Raw genomic sequence first — 13,333 nt, 5'->3', positions numbered from 1 at the left:
TGCAGAACACTTAAAGGTACAGAAATGCAGCTGAGAACTTAGCTCCTTCACAGTCAAAAGAAGGCACTTACCTATTTTCAAGGTGACAAATCAACATCCATTTATGTTAGAAAAAAATCACTCAGGAAGAACCTTTAGGCTTTTTATTTCCTTTATAAATAGAAACAGAGGAAAAGGGATGAGCTCAAAATCACAAAGCAAAGGTGGTGACAGAGCCAGAACTGAAATACACATTCCTCATCTCCAGTTCATTTCTCTTCTTTGGTTTTCAATTTCCTGGCCACCTAGAGTCTGGGTGGGTCAAAAAAAGCACCAAGGGAATTAAAATGTTCTAAGGAACTAAATAAATCTCAGAATTAACTAATGAACAATACAAACAGATATTTTCTTCCCTTGTCCTTGCCATGGGACAAAGAAATGTATTTTTTCATTTTCATTGACAGAGGATTAAGCACAGTCCTCCTTTCAGTTCCTCTGAATAAAACTAACAAAAAGGACACTCTTCCTCTGGCAGAAGTCACTGTGAAAAAGTAAGAAGGTACCTTTTAACTTCTTTCAGTGAGGTTAATTATCCTTGTCTGAACTAAAAAATACCAGTATTCTAGAGAAGCATAAATTATCTTTCATGTCTGATACTTGAAAGAGTAGTTGCAGAGTTTTATAGATGGTGAAGTCCTCCCCTAATAGTAGAAAGTACTTTGTTTTGGGTCTCTGTAGTAAGAATTAATGTTAAAGGAAAAAGGGTCCATTGATCTCTAATTTCACTGATTGCAGATTACAGTTTTCATTTTGATGTATGTGGGACCATGATAGCTCTGATTAAAAGCATAAGTGAGAAGAAGACTTGGCCCAGTGGTTAGGGCATCCATCTACCACATGGGAGGTCCGTGGTTCAAACCCTGGGCCTCCTTGACCCGTGTGGAGCTGGCCCATGCCCAGTGCTGATGTGCGCAAGGAGTGCCGTGCCACACAGGGGTGTCCCCGCGTAGAGGAGCCTCACACGCAAGGAGTGCGCCCCGTAAGGAGCCGCCCAGCGCGAAAGAAAGTGCAGCCTGCCCAAGAATGGCGCGGCACACACGGAGAGCTGATGCAACAAGATGACGCAACAAAAAGAAACACAGATTCCCGTGCCGCTGACAACAGAAGCAGACAAAGAAGAACACGCAGCAAATAGACACAGAGAACAGACAACTGGGGGGGGGGGAAGGGAGAGAAATAAAATAAATAAATAAATCTTTTTTTTAAAAAAAGCATAAGGGTTATGACTATGGAATTAGGTTGGACAAAATAAGCATGTTTGATAGGCAAATTCTTTTCTTTATTTTGACCAGTTATCATCCTTGGCATTGACCACATAATCAGTTATCAATCCTTGGTATTAGTCCACATTAATTTATAAAATATTTTTTGAAAGGATGATCAATAACTCCGTATATTATTCACAGAGAAGCTCAGATTTTTAAGGTAGAAAAGGGAACCCTCCTTCTATACTATCCTCTCCTTCACCAAGGACCTCTGGTTCAAGCAGTATCCATTCAATAACAAATATTTAATATGGCTTAAAATCAAGTTAGTTCACACACAGACTTTCAGATTAGTGAGGGAAGCAATAGCAACATAATAGGAATGTGGACTCTCTTATCAGTTTGAATACTGGATCCTTTACTAACTAGGTAACCTTGGCAAGCTGGTTAAAACTTCACAGGCCTTGGTTACATCATATGTAAAATATGGAAATAGGAACATGTCTGCATAGAATTTTTAAGAGAATTAAATGAGAAAAATTACATATAGCACCTAATATATTATAAATACACTATAAATACTAGCAATTATCATCATCATTGTGAATTATGAAGCCCCATCTATAGTAGGCAATCAGGGGAAACAAAAGGTACAGCAAAAAGGCAAAAGGAAAACAGCTGAGAATAGGTTACTGAAACAAAAGGAACTGAAGTTATGGGAAGATTCTGAGGCAGTTGAGTTATAATGGGGAACCATGAGAAAAGATACTTTTACATAAGGATAGCATTTTTGGGGGGGGATGAGGGAGAGGGCAGAATATGAGAGGTATAATCAAAATAATGCTTTTAAGACATCCACAGCCTTCCAAAGAGAAGACTGCATGCACTATCATTACAAAAAGTTTGCAAGCGTTACGGGGAAGAGGCACTAGCTGCCAGTTACTGCAAGGAGTTCATGCCTTCTTTATGCCAGTTACTGCAAGAAGTTCATGCTTTCTTTAGCACAAACACACATCAGTTCTACCTCTCTGATGGGTGACCCCACAGCATAGAAAGTTGAATCCTAAATGAGGAAAAACAGAAAATTATCACTTACTTCTGAGGGTTCTGCCTGCTGACAACAGAATAGGCATATTAAAAAAAAAAAAAAAAGAACCAACAACAACTCTAAAGTTTAAAAATATGAACAGGGTCTCGCCTTGTCCTCAGCACCATAATGTCAAATGTGAGATGATTTTTTGCACTTCTAGACCAATTTCAAATAGATGGGAAAAGGAGAAAACTGGCAGAAAAATTCCAGGAGTGGTTACAAAACTTAGAATACCATTTCACCCTAGAGTGACTTCAGATTGGCAAAGTTTTTCAAGAAAAGACTCCTTTGCATGCAAGCTTCTATTCTTTTAAAAAAAGGAATGCAGGAAGCAAATGTAGCTCAAGCAGTTGAGCGCCCACCTACTACATGGGTGGTCCCAGTTTTGCTTCCTTGTACTTCCTAAAGAAGACAAGCAAGACAGTGAGTTGGTGCAACAATAAGCTTACACAATGAGGAGACACAATGAGAAATACAACAAGCAGAGAGTGAAGATGGCTCAAGTGATTGGGCAGCTTCCTCCCACATGAGAGGTCCTAGGTTCAGTTCCCAGTGCCTCCTTAAAAAAAGAAGATGAGCAGACATAGAGCACACACACATATAGACAGAGAGAGCAGATGGGGAGTGCGAACAGTGGGGGGCAGGGAGAAATAAAGACAGTAAATCTTAAAAAAAAAAAAAAATGCACATACATACATTTTAGTTGAGGGCCCTCCACCGCTGGAGAATAATTTGGCAATGTCTAGCAACAATAAACAAATAGAGAGAGAGACAGACAGACAGACAGATAAATAGATGCATGGGGGTGATGTATGGGAGCTTTGTATGATATATGCATGCTTGTGTAAATGAACAACTATTACTATACACTTATTGTTTATGTATGTTCATGTATGAAATTATGGTGTAGCCATAGAATGGACTATATATAACCATTATTTTTATGTATATTTATGGATAGGATGTCACAATAAATCATTCAGTGGAAAAGGTAAAAAATATTTAGTATGATGTCATTTTCATAGTACATTTAACTATAAATATATTTACACACATAGAAAAGGTCCAAAAGATTATATATCAAGATGTTAACATATGTCTGGATAGTGGGGTTAGGTTGTAATTTTTTAAGTTTCTATTTTCCTTTATCTATAACAAAGTTTCCATAACAAATATTTTCAATGTGTACATTACACAGAAAATCTAACAACTAAAGAAATGCTTAAATCATACAGAATAATGGTTAAATTGAACAGAGTTTCTATTTGGGATAATGGAAAAGTTTTGGTAATGAATGGTGGTGATGGTAGCACAATATTTTGAATCTAACAGCATTGAATTATATATTTGAATGTGGTTAAAAGGGGAAATTTCAGGTTGCATATATGTGACTAGAATAAAAATTAATAAAACATGGACTGTATAACAGAATGAACTCTAAGATAAACCATGGGCTATAGTTAATATTATAATTATAAAAATGTGCTTTCATCACTTGTAACAAATGTACTATATTAATGCAAGGTGTTAAAATAGGGTGGGGTATGGGAAACCCTGTATTTTTATTATTGTATGCATGATTTCCCTGTAAACTCACAACTTTTCTAATTTAAAGAAGAAAAAAAGAGGTGGGAAAAATAAAAGAGAAACACAGGAATGACTTTATGAGTCCGTCTCTTTGTGTCATAATCCATTTTTTCCTGGTACACCCCCATTACAGTAACACAAACTCATGATTGCAGAGATATGCTAGAAGGAAAAACGTGAAAAGAAAATGCTTAGAATGCTGATGATGATCCCAAGCTACAAAAAAACAAGCATGATTCCTATACATTCACACTCTCTTTCTCAACTACATATTACTTTGAGATGCATATACAACCACAAACAAACCTATATCAGCACATAAAAGGCTCTCTCTGAAAAAAAAAAATACCTATCTTTCATAGTCCTCATAATATCAATATTCTATAAAACAGGAACACCTAATGCCAACATATCCCCTGAATGCCAAGACAAAAAATCTCAAGGACCTAGCTTCTAAATTCCAAAAATAAGCCAAGAAATCTTTAATGTTATTAAAATAACGTCAGAACAGCTGAACCAGCCAAGTCAAGTGCCAAACTGAAAACAACCCAATCAATTCTTGCTAACATACAAAGTTGAATCATCACACTGTGCCACAGCAAATTTTTCTGAGTAACTCTTAAGGAAGCACTCCATTTTTGGCCTTCCCCCCCCACCCTGAATTGTGTTTGCAGTAAAAAAGGTACTGAAGGGGCTGGTTTCTGGTCAGCTGGCAAAACGTTACTGTGACTCTCCATAAATTTGTCTGATACTACTGAGTCTCTGTAGACTAGATTAATTTACTGAGAAAATATGAAGAGAAATAGAAAAACATCAGTATAATTCTGAGAAGTGTGAAAAACAAACTTCAGAGGGAGAAATGAGTTGAGCCTTAAAAAAGATGATACTTTCAGACAGTGAATAGCTCTGAAATAAGAGGTTTTATCCCCCAGTATATGAGGAAAACAGAACTGGCCTTAATATCAGAGCCTCTCCCTGCGCTTTCAGAGCAGAAGCATTTCCGCTGGAGATAAGATGACATCATCTACCACATGAGAAACTAAGAGGCAGTGTATGACTGACTTCAGTGTTTCAGGTACACATATAATTTAGAGATGCTAGAGGCTGACAGGATATACATTCCTCAGACAACTTGAGTTTTGCCCGAACAGGTCATAGAAGAAGCAATCCCACAGACCTAGCTAAATAACGACCTACCAACACAGTCATAGAAACATGTCAATAATTCCTACACAGAGCACAAACAGATAAGCAGACTTTTTAGAAGCAAAATACTAATACTTGGAGGTCTCTCAGTTGGTAAGATTGAGAACCAGAGATTTTAAAAGAAAAAGCAAAAACAAAAACTCCACAAAACAAAACAAAAACGCAGTCAACACAGCTGTTGGCTGTGTCATCTGAAGTAATCTCTCTGGTCCTAGCTAACTTGGAATACTAAAAGCCATTCTAACTATACCCCTGCAGGTGGGAGGCACAATATGTTCTACAAGTGAAAATACTCAGAAATGTGTCTGAAATGTCAACCTGCCTCCTAAGAAGTATTTATGAACACACAGCATTAACAGAGTTTTTTTTAATTGTACTGAAAGTGATTAAAATGGGAACTGTTATATTGTACATGTTACCTTGACTAAAAATTAAAAACAAAAACAAAAAAAGTGTATCTTCACAATACTCTCAATAATGACTAAGCCAAGCCAGTTAAGAAAACCAAATCATATCACAGAGAAAAGCTAAATTTTCTCTCCTAGTCAGTGTCAGTTTTTCCTAAGGATCTTCCAGGGATAAAGTCAGAAAAGCAAAGGATGCTTCTAGAAGAAAAAGCTTGAAAGCAGTTTGATCTGCCTGTTCTGGGATCAACTCAGCTGAAAGTAAAGAATGGGCCACATTATATGCTAAGACTCATCCCGGTGACATATAGCTCTTATACAACATCTTTGCCACTAGTAACAATCTCTCTGAACCTCAGTTTCCTAATTTGGAAAATGTGGGGGTTAAATAAAAGCACCTCTACATTTCCTTCTGGGGATAAACTTTTGCTTCTTGTTTTATAAGGGCAATCTTTCAGATTTTTCAGGTCTCAAATGTGTACTCCTTAGCACCAAAACCTTGGTTGAAATTATGAAAAAAACCCAAGTCCTTCCGTAAAACACCTGGGTCTTGGGAAGCGGCTGTGGCCCAATCAGTTGAGTTCCCGTCTACCATAGGGAGGCCCTGGGTTCGCGTCCCGGGGCCTCCTTTTGAAGGCAGGCTTGCCCGCACACCGCGGAGAGCCGACTCAGCAAGATGACCCAACAAAAAGGGAGACAAGTGAAAACACAGAAGAGTGCGCAGAAAACGGACACATAGAGCAGACAACAAGCAAGCTGCAAAGGAGGGGAATAAATAAAAGTAAATACAGACACACAAAAGAATGCACAGCGAATGAACACAGAGAGCAGATAGCAAGCAAGCAGCAAGGGGAAGAGGGATAAAATTTTAAAACAAAAAACATCTGGGTCTTCTGGATAAGCCACTGTAGTGGCAGTTTGAAGCTACGTACCCCAGAAAAACATGTTCTTATACTTGGTCCATTCCTCTGAATATGAACTCTTGTAAATGGGATCTTTTGTTGAGGTTACTTCCATTAAGATGTGGCCCAGCTGAATTGGGATTGGTCTTAATTCTATTACTGAAGACCTTATAGGAAAGGTCACAGAGAGAGAAAAAACCATAGGGAGCAGCCAGTGCCTGAATTTCAGTGGAACCCAAAAGCTAAGGGAGAAACCAGGAGAGGCTGCCATATGTACTGTCACAGGACAGAAAAGGAAGGATCAAAGGTTGCTGGCAACCAGATCTAGGAAGGCCACAATCTTCTGAGAGAAAACACAGTCTTGATGACACCTTGATTTTGGACTTCTTCTAGCCTCAAAACCATGAGCCAATAAATTCCCACTGTTTAAGCCAACCCATCGCATGGTATTTGCTTTAGCAATGAGGAAACAAATAGGTTTTGGTACCGGAAAGTAGACTGCTGTCATTGCAAATACATAAAAATGTGGAAATAGCTTTGGAATTGGGTTATGGATAGAGGCTGGAAGAATTGTGAGGTGCTTGAGAGAAAAAGCAAACATTGCTTTGAAGAGACTGTTGGTAGAAATATGGATGCTAAAGGTACTTCTGAATGAGGCCTTAGAAGGAAATGATGTGTTATTTGAAACTGGAGGAAAGGAGAACCTTGTTTTAAAGTGGCTGAGAACTTGGTGAAATTGAGTTCTAATGTTAGATGGAAGGCAAGACTTGAAAGCAATGAACTTAGATATTTAGCTGAGGCGATTTCCAAGCTAAGTGTGGAAGGTGCAGCCTGGTTTCTTCTAGCAGCTTACAGTGAAATGACAGAGAAAAGGGATAAGCTGAGAACTCAACTCAAGTACAAAGAAATTAGAAGCTGACTGTTTAGAAAATCTGAGCCTATCCAGATAGTGTGCTCTGAGAGTAGGGCCAGAAATGGCTCTATCAGGGACCTCCCTGAGCCTCTAGAAAATGAGTCCTGGAAAACAGGGTTCCCATGTTGAGGGTTTAACTGAACACGGATCCAGTCAGCCATTTCAGGGAAGTCAGGATTGGAAATGCAGTTAAGCATGAAGGATCTGTAGAAGGTTCTACTGCTGAAGGTTTGGAGCCTTGTGAACTGCAGGCAAACCAACAAGATTTTTGTGAAATCTGTATAAGTGGAACCACTGCCAGCCTAGACTGAAAGGGACAAAGAAGAGACAAACTGAAGGAAGAATTTCTATCTTTCCTTCAGCCAGCCAGCTTTTGGGGAATTCTTCAAAAACCTTCATCAGAGTTTCCAGCTTGCAGCCTGCCCTACAGAATTTGGACTTGCCAATTCTCACAGTTGTGTAAACCAATTCCTATAATAATTTCACAATATTTACATAATAAGATTGGTCTGTTTCCCTGGCGAACCCTAACACAGTCACCTATGGCAGGAAGCATTTGGGATTTTTGGCAGTTTGTCACCTCCCAATTCTATTTCCAAACCTTGCTTCATCTATCTTGAAAAAGTAATGAATCCTGCTGGAGAATGTACGCACTTCAGCAAGGAAAGTCTAACTGTAAAGAGAATCATAATGAGAATTAACTGCCCAAACAATGCCCGTCTAGGTCAAACAAGGCCCGTCTAGGCATTTAGCCCCCCCCACCCCCAAATAAGAGATACAGCCAATCTTGAAGCTTAGCAGACTTGTTTATACCAACACCGTGCACAGAAAAGCTAATTATACTCAACTCTAGCCAATTATATATCCTAAAAAAAAAACTTCTTCCTAACTTTCCTTGCTCACCTTCCCTTAGTCCACCCCTACCAAGATCACTGATCTTCCCGGACAGTGCTAATTCTGGGCTAATTCCATACACCTCAGTTAAGGATACAAGGCAAGTACTGAGATTTATTGAACTCCCTAGAAGGAATCTGACCTCTCTCTTTTTGACAGTCTTCAGATTCTAACAACAAGAGACTTTCCAGGAATCAGATGTTTGTAAGTTAATACATATTATATGCAAGCTTTATAAATAAACAGACTGGAATTTCATGGAAGAAAAAAAGTGATTGGAGATAAAGTTTAAAAAGATGGAAATAGAAAAGTTCACTTCAAAGAGAAAACAGCAAAAGAAATAATAGAGCCCATATAAATATGAACAAGACAGGATCAACATTTATGTAGAAACTAAACAATGCTCTTTTTTGATGGGAAAGGGTGGAGAAGTGGGTACAATAGAGGAAATAGGGTAGGAAGGGATTTCCTCCAGGAAACATCATCAGTTCAAACATTTTCTCCGAGACTAAATGGTGGGCTGTGCTTAGAAGACAGAAAGACACAGATTCCTCTGCCAGGCTACAGGAAACAACATACTTCCTGAAGCACACTTTTATCTTTGGTCAAGAGAAAGCACACAGTAAAAGAAGACAGACAGAAGAAGTAACAACTTTAGTCTTCTTGTTGCTTTCTTTATGCCAAGTAAGAATACCCCAGCCCAGCAGATGTGGTTCAGTTCCTTGGGCACTCACTCCCCTCTCATGTGCGAGACTCTGGGTTTGGTTCCTGGTGCCTCCCAGAGAAGGCAAAGACAGGCGAACCATCTGGAAGAAGGGGAGCATAAATAAAGAAAAATAAAGTAAATAAAAAAACATATCTTTAAAAAAAAAAAAGGGAAGTGGATGTGGATCAAGTCATTGAGCTTCCGCCTACCACATGTGAGGTCCCGGTTTCAATTGCCGGTGCCTCCTAGAGAAGGCGAGCTGGCATGGCGGGCAGGCACAGCGAGCTAGCATAACAAGATGATACAACAAAAGAGACACAAAGAGAAAAGACAATGAGAGACACAACAAACAGGGAGCTGCGGTGGCTTGGGTAATTGAGCACCTCTCTTTTACATGGAAGGCCCTGGGTTCGGTTCCCACTGCCTCCTAAAGAGGAGATGAGCAGACAGCAATGCAAACAATGAGACAGGGGATAAATAAAATCTTATAGAAAAAAAAAAGAATACCCCAAAGTTCTAGGAAAGAAAATACCCAGCTTAAAGGGTAAAATAATAACCTTCCCTCTCCCTGGTTCTGCCCCTGGCCCAGTGTTATCACTGTTGTTCACCTTCACAAACTAGTTTCCGTTATATTATCAAAGAAAAACAGTCTAATAAAATATTTAATAGCTATTAGATCCGTGCATATTTGAACAATGGTATAAACCAGAAGAGTTCTACGTTAGCAGAGAAGAGCCCACAGAAACTAACAAGCAAAATATACTATTTTGATATTCAAAGTACACATTAGCAATTAGTAACACTGGATAACAATAAGACTATTTAATTATACTTGACGCTAGGTTTAAGCAGCCATGGCAAAAATAAATGGTTAATAAAAAACAATGACATTCTGATGTCAAACCATTAACAGTTTTTGACAGAATCCCCCAAAGGGGGAAGCAGACTTGGCTCAACTGATAAAGCATCCATCTACCACATGGAGGGTCCAAGGTTCGACCCTCAGGGCCTCCTGACCAGTGTCGTGAGCTGGCCCACATGCAATGCTGCCTGCGCAAATAGTGCTGTGCCACGCAGGGGTGCCCCCGCATATGGGTTCCCCATGCACAAGGTATGTGCCCGGCAAGGAGAGCCGCTCCGCCCGAAGAAAGCACAGCCCACCCAGGAGTGGCACCACATACAGAGAGCTGACACAGCAAGATGACGCAACAAAAAAGAGACGCAGATTCCCAGTGCCGCCTGATAACGCAAGCGGACACAGAAGAACACACAGTGAATGGACACAGAGAACAGACAATGGAGGGAAGGGGAGAGAAATAAATAAAATAAAATCAATCTTAATTAAAAAAAAAGACTCCTCTCAAGGAACAAAAGACAAGAGGGGCCAAACCTCGCTGTGGAAAAAGCAAACACTCTCACTTCTAAAATACTAACCAAATGAAATCTGGTAAGATTCTGACTATATAACATTCTGTTCTACCTTTACATTTCCAAATTTCACTTTCTTGGTCCAGCAAAGTGGTTGAAGCAACACTTATTTTCACTAGGTAGGAGAACTGAAGGGAAAGAGATCAACCTAGAAATGATTTATACAGTATACAAAAAAAAAAGACAAAAATTCCTCAACATGAACCCCTACCACGCAGAGTTAAATTACAGCTCCATTTACTGGTGGGGTAATGCTGGGAAGAACAAAGTAACCAGAATGATCAACTGATGAGGCTGGTTCAACTGTAAAGGTCCCAAGAAAAAACGCCTCAAACCCGTATCCTCTGGTATCTCAATCAGCAGTTAAGGGGGGAAAAAATGTCAGGAAAGAGGCTGTAAAATTACCACCAAATCGTTTGTGCTCATAATAAAATCATATAGGTGAAAGGTGGCAATTTCAGAAATGTTCTAGTCTAAAACAGAAAGAGCTACAGTTCTTGACCATTTAAGGTTTCAAGCGTTTTTAATTAGAGGAGTCACACATGATTTTATCATGCATGAGCAATGTTCATTTTAGCATTATAACTAACCCCTCCACTAACTTCAAATCAAGTCTCCAAATCAGAAACTCTTTACTCTCTTCATGTTAGCAAAAGGGGAGCTCAATGGCTAAATTGCAAGTTTTTGATGGACTATAGGAAATTAAACTAGAGATAGGAAAAGAGGCCGTCAACACTGATATAACAGATAGCCACACTGTCAACAGAGTCTCATTACAGTTGAGTTTATTAAGTGGTGCCACTGTCCAAATAATGAGGATTGGGGAGAAGGGAAGGGAAGAAATAAATGTCCTTTACATACACCAAAAAGCGGACTACTTGCAAACTACATCACGTTTTATTAGGAACCAAAATGTAAGAATTAGCATATGATGGTGGATGCTGTAAACTGTTAATCCTTTATAACAGCCTCCCCCAAATAGTCATTACTCCAATGGTAAAAGATGTTAAACATCTCTTAGAGCTTATGATTTGCTCTATCCTCTGTGCTTCACTTATCAGTAGCATAAAAGACCAAGTCTGGCTTAATGGTAAAACAATCTAGACAAGGGTTTAATACTGGCAGAGAACAACTCTTCTAAATAACCGCTCTTTCTAATTTGAATCCCAACGATTCTGAGGCCCTAAAGGTTATGAGTAGATTCTCTGAAACTCTGGCAGTCAACATGTCACATGAACTCTGACATTCTTACATCTTTTTTTTTTTAAGGAGGTAGCAGGGATTGAATCTGGGACCTTGGACATGCGAAGCAGATGCTCAACCACTGAGTACACCCACTCCCCTACATCTATTTTAATTTTTTTTAGGTACTGGGACTGGGGATTGAACCCAAGACCTATGTGGGAAGCCAGCACTCAATCACTGAGCCACATCAGCTTCCCTGAATTGGTGTTATCGTTTGTTTTGCTTGTTGTTTTGTTTTTGTTTTTTCAGGAGAAATGGGGAACCAAACAGGGACCTCCCATGTAGGAAGTGGGAGCTCGACTGCTTGAGCTACATCCACTCCCCCATACCTATTTTTAACACTGCCAGAGAACCTTGACTTTAGAATTTCTGAGTTTCTTCAAAACTTAAATGTTCAACTAAACATCTAAGAACAATAAATTGGTTTTAGGATGATTAAAACACACAAACATACACACACACCTAGGGTTTCTCTACAAGGCTAGCCTTCTAATCTTCAACAATTTAGGAAATCATGAGCCATCTCTTATTCCTGCCAACCTCCTTATTCCCTTGGTACCTTCCAGATAGAAAAGCACTCTCCTCTAATCACAAAGCCCTTTTTTCCTTTTTAATATAAAATCTATTTCCTAGGGAAGTTGTAGATTTACAGAAAAATCATGCAGATTTCCCATGTACTGTCCCCTCATTATTAACATCTTGCATGAGTGTGGTACCTTTGTTCAATTAATGAAAGAATATTTTTATAAATGTACTATTAGTTACAGTTCATAGTTTACATTAGGGTAAAAACCCTTTTTAAACAATCAAACACCATGTCCTCTTCAAAAACATATCCTTGAAAGGAAAAATCTTACTAAATTAAATTCACTAAGGCCAAGAGACAGTGTGTTAAGAAATAAAAATGAAGAAAAGGAATTTAAAGGTATTTATTTTTAACTTCGACATGTTTACACCTTTTTTTTAAAAAAACTTTTATATATATATATATTTTTTAAAGATTTATTTATTTATTTCTCTCCCCTTTCCCCCCCACCCCGGTTGTCTGTTCTCTGTGTCTATTTGCTGCGGGTTCTTTGTCCGCTTCTGTTGTTGTCAGAGGCACGGGAATCTGTATTTCTTTTTGTTTGTCATCTTGTGTCAGCTCTCCATGTGCTGCACCATTCTTGGGCAGGCTGCACTTTCTTTCTCGCTGGGCGGCTCTCCTTACAGGGTGCACTTCTTGCACGTGGGGCTCCCCTACGCGGGGGACACCCCTGCGTGGCAGGGCACTCCTTGCGCTCATCAGCACTGCGCATGGGCCAGCTCCACACGGGTCAAAGAGGCCCCGGGTTTGAACCGCAGACCTCCCATGTGGTAGGCAGACGCCCTAAACACTGGGCCAAGTCCGCCGCCTACACCTTGAATTCACATATGAAAATAAGAGAATCACTGAAACCTAATAGTTGACTTTCTGGTAAAACACATTAGGAAACACAATATGTTCTGTAGTATTAACTGATGGCCCTAGGATCTGTCAGAAAACATAAAATCTACAAAAATATCAAAGAGTGATGTCTAAAAAAAAAATGGCATCAGGACTATATTAAGTATTAGGACAGAATGAAGGGGAGGAAGATGTATCAATTAAGTTACAAAGGACTATTTCCTTGTCCTAAACCTGGTCCACCTAGTCAAAACCTCTGAGAGAGGCTGAAATAGATTTTGGAATATA

General features: G+C 39.2%; 1 protein-coding gene across 2 annotated transcripts in view; it reads right to left on the bottom strand.

The window, feature by feature from the left end:
- PIP5K1A (phosphatidylinositol-4-phosphate 5-kinase type 1 alpha) overlaps nt 1-13,333 on the bottom strand; it is a 53,158-nt gene that overhangs the window by 36,713 nt on the left and 3,112 nt on the right. Inside the window, exon 2 of one of the 2 annotated variants that reach the window (XM_071207427.1) lies at nt 72-150. The exons of the other annotated variant lie outside the window; for it this stretch is intronic. The gene's annotated coding sequence lies outside the window, so the exon portion shown is untranslated. The remainder of the gene's footprint in view (nt 1-71; nt 151-13,333) is intronic. 2 annotated transcript variants of the gene reach the window in all.

Source organism: Dasypus novemcinctus, chromosome 13, assembly GCF_030445035.2.
Source record: "Dasypus novemcinctus isolate mDasNov1 chromosome 13, mDasNov1.1.hap2, whole genome shotgun sequence".
NCBI lineage: Eukaryota > Metazoa > Chordata > Mammalia > Cingulata > Dasypodidae > Dasypus > Dasypus novemcinctus.
The sequence above is the reverse complement of the archived record's forward strand: the minus strand, read 5'-3'. Positions and strand labels throughout refer to the sequence as shown.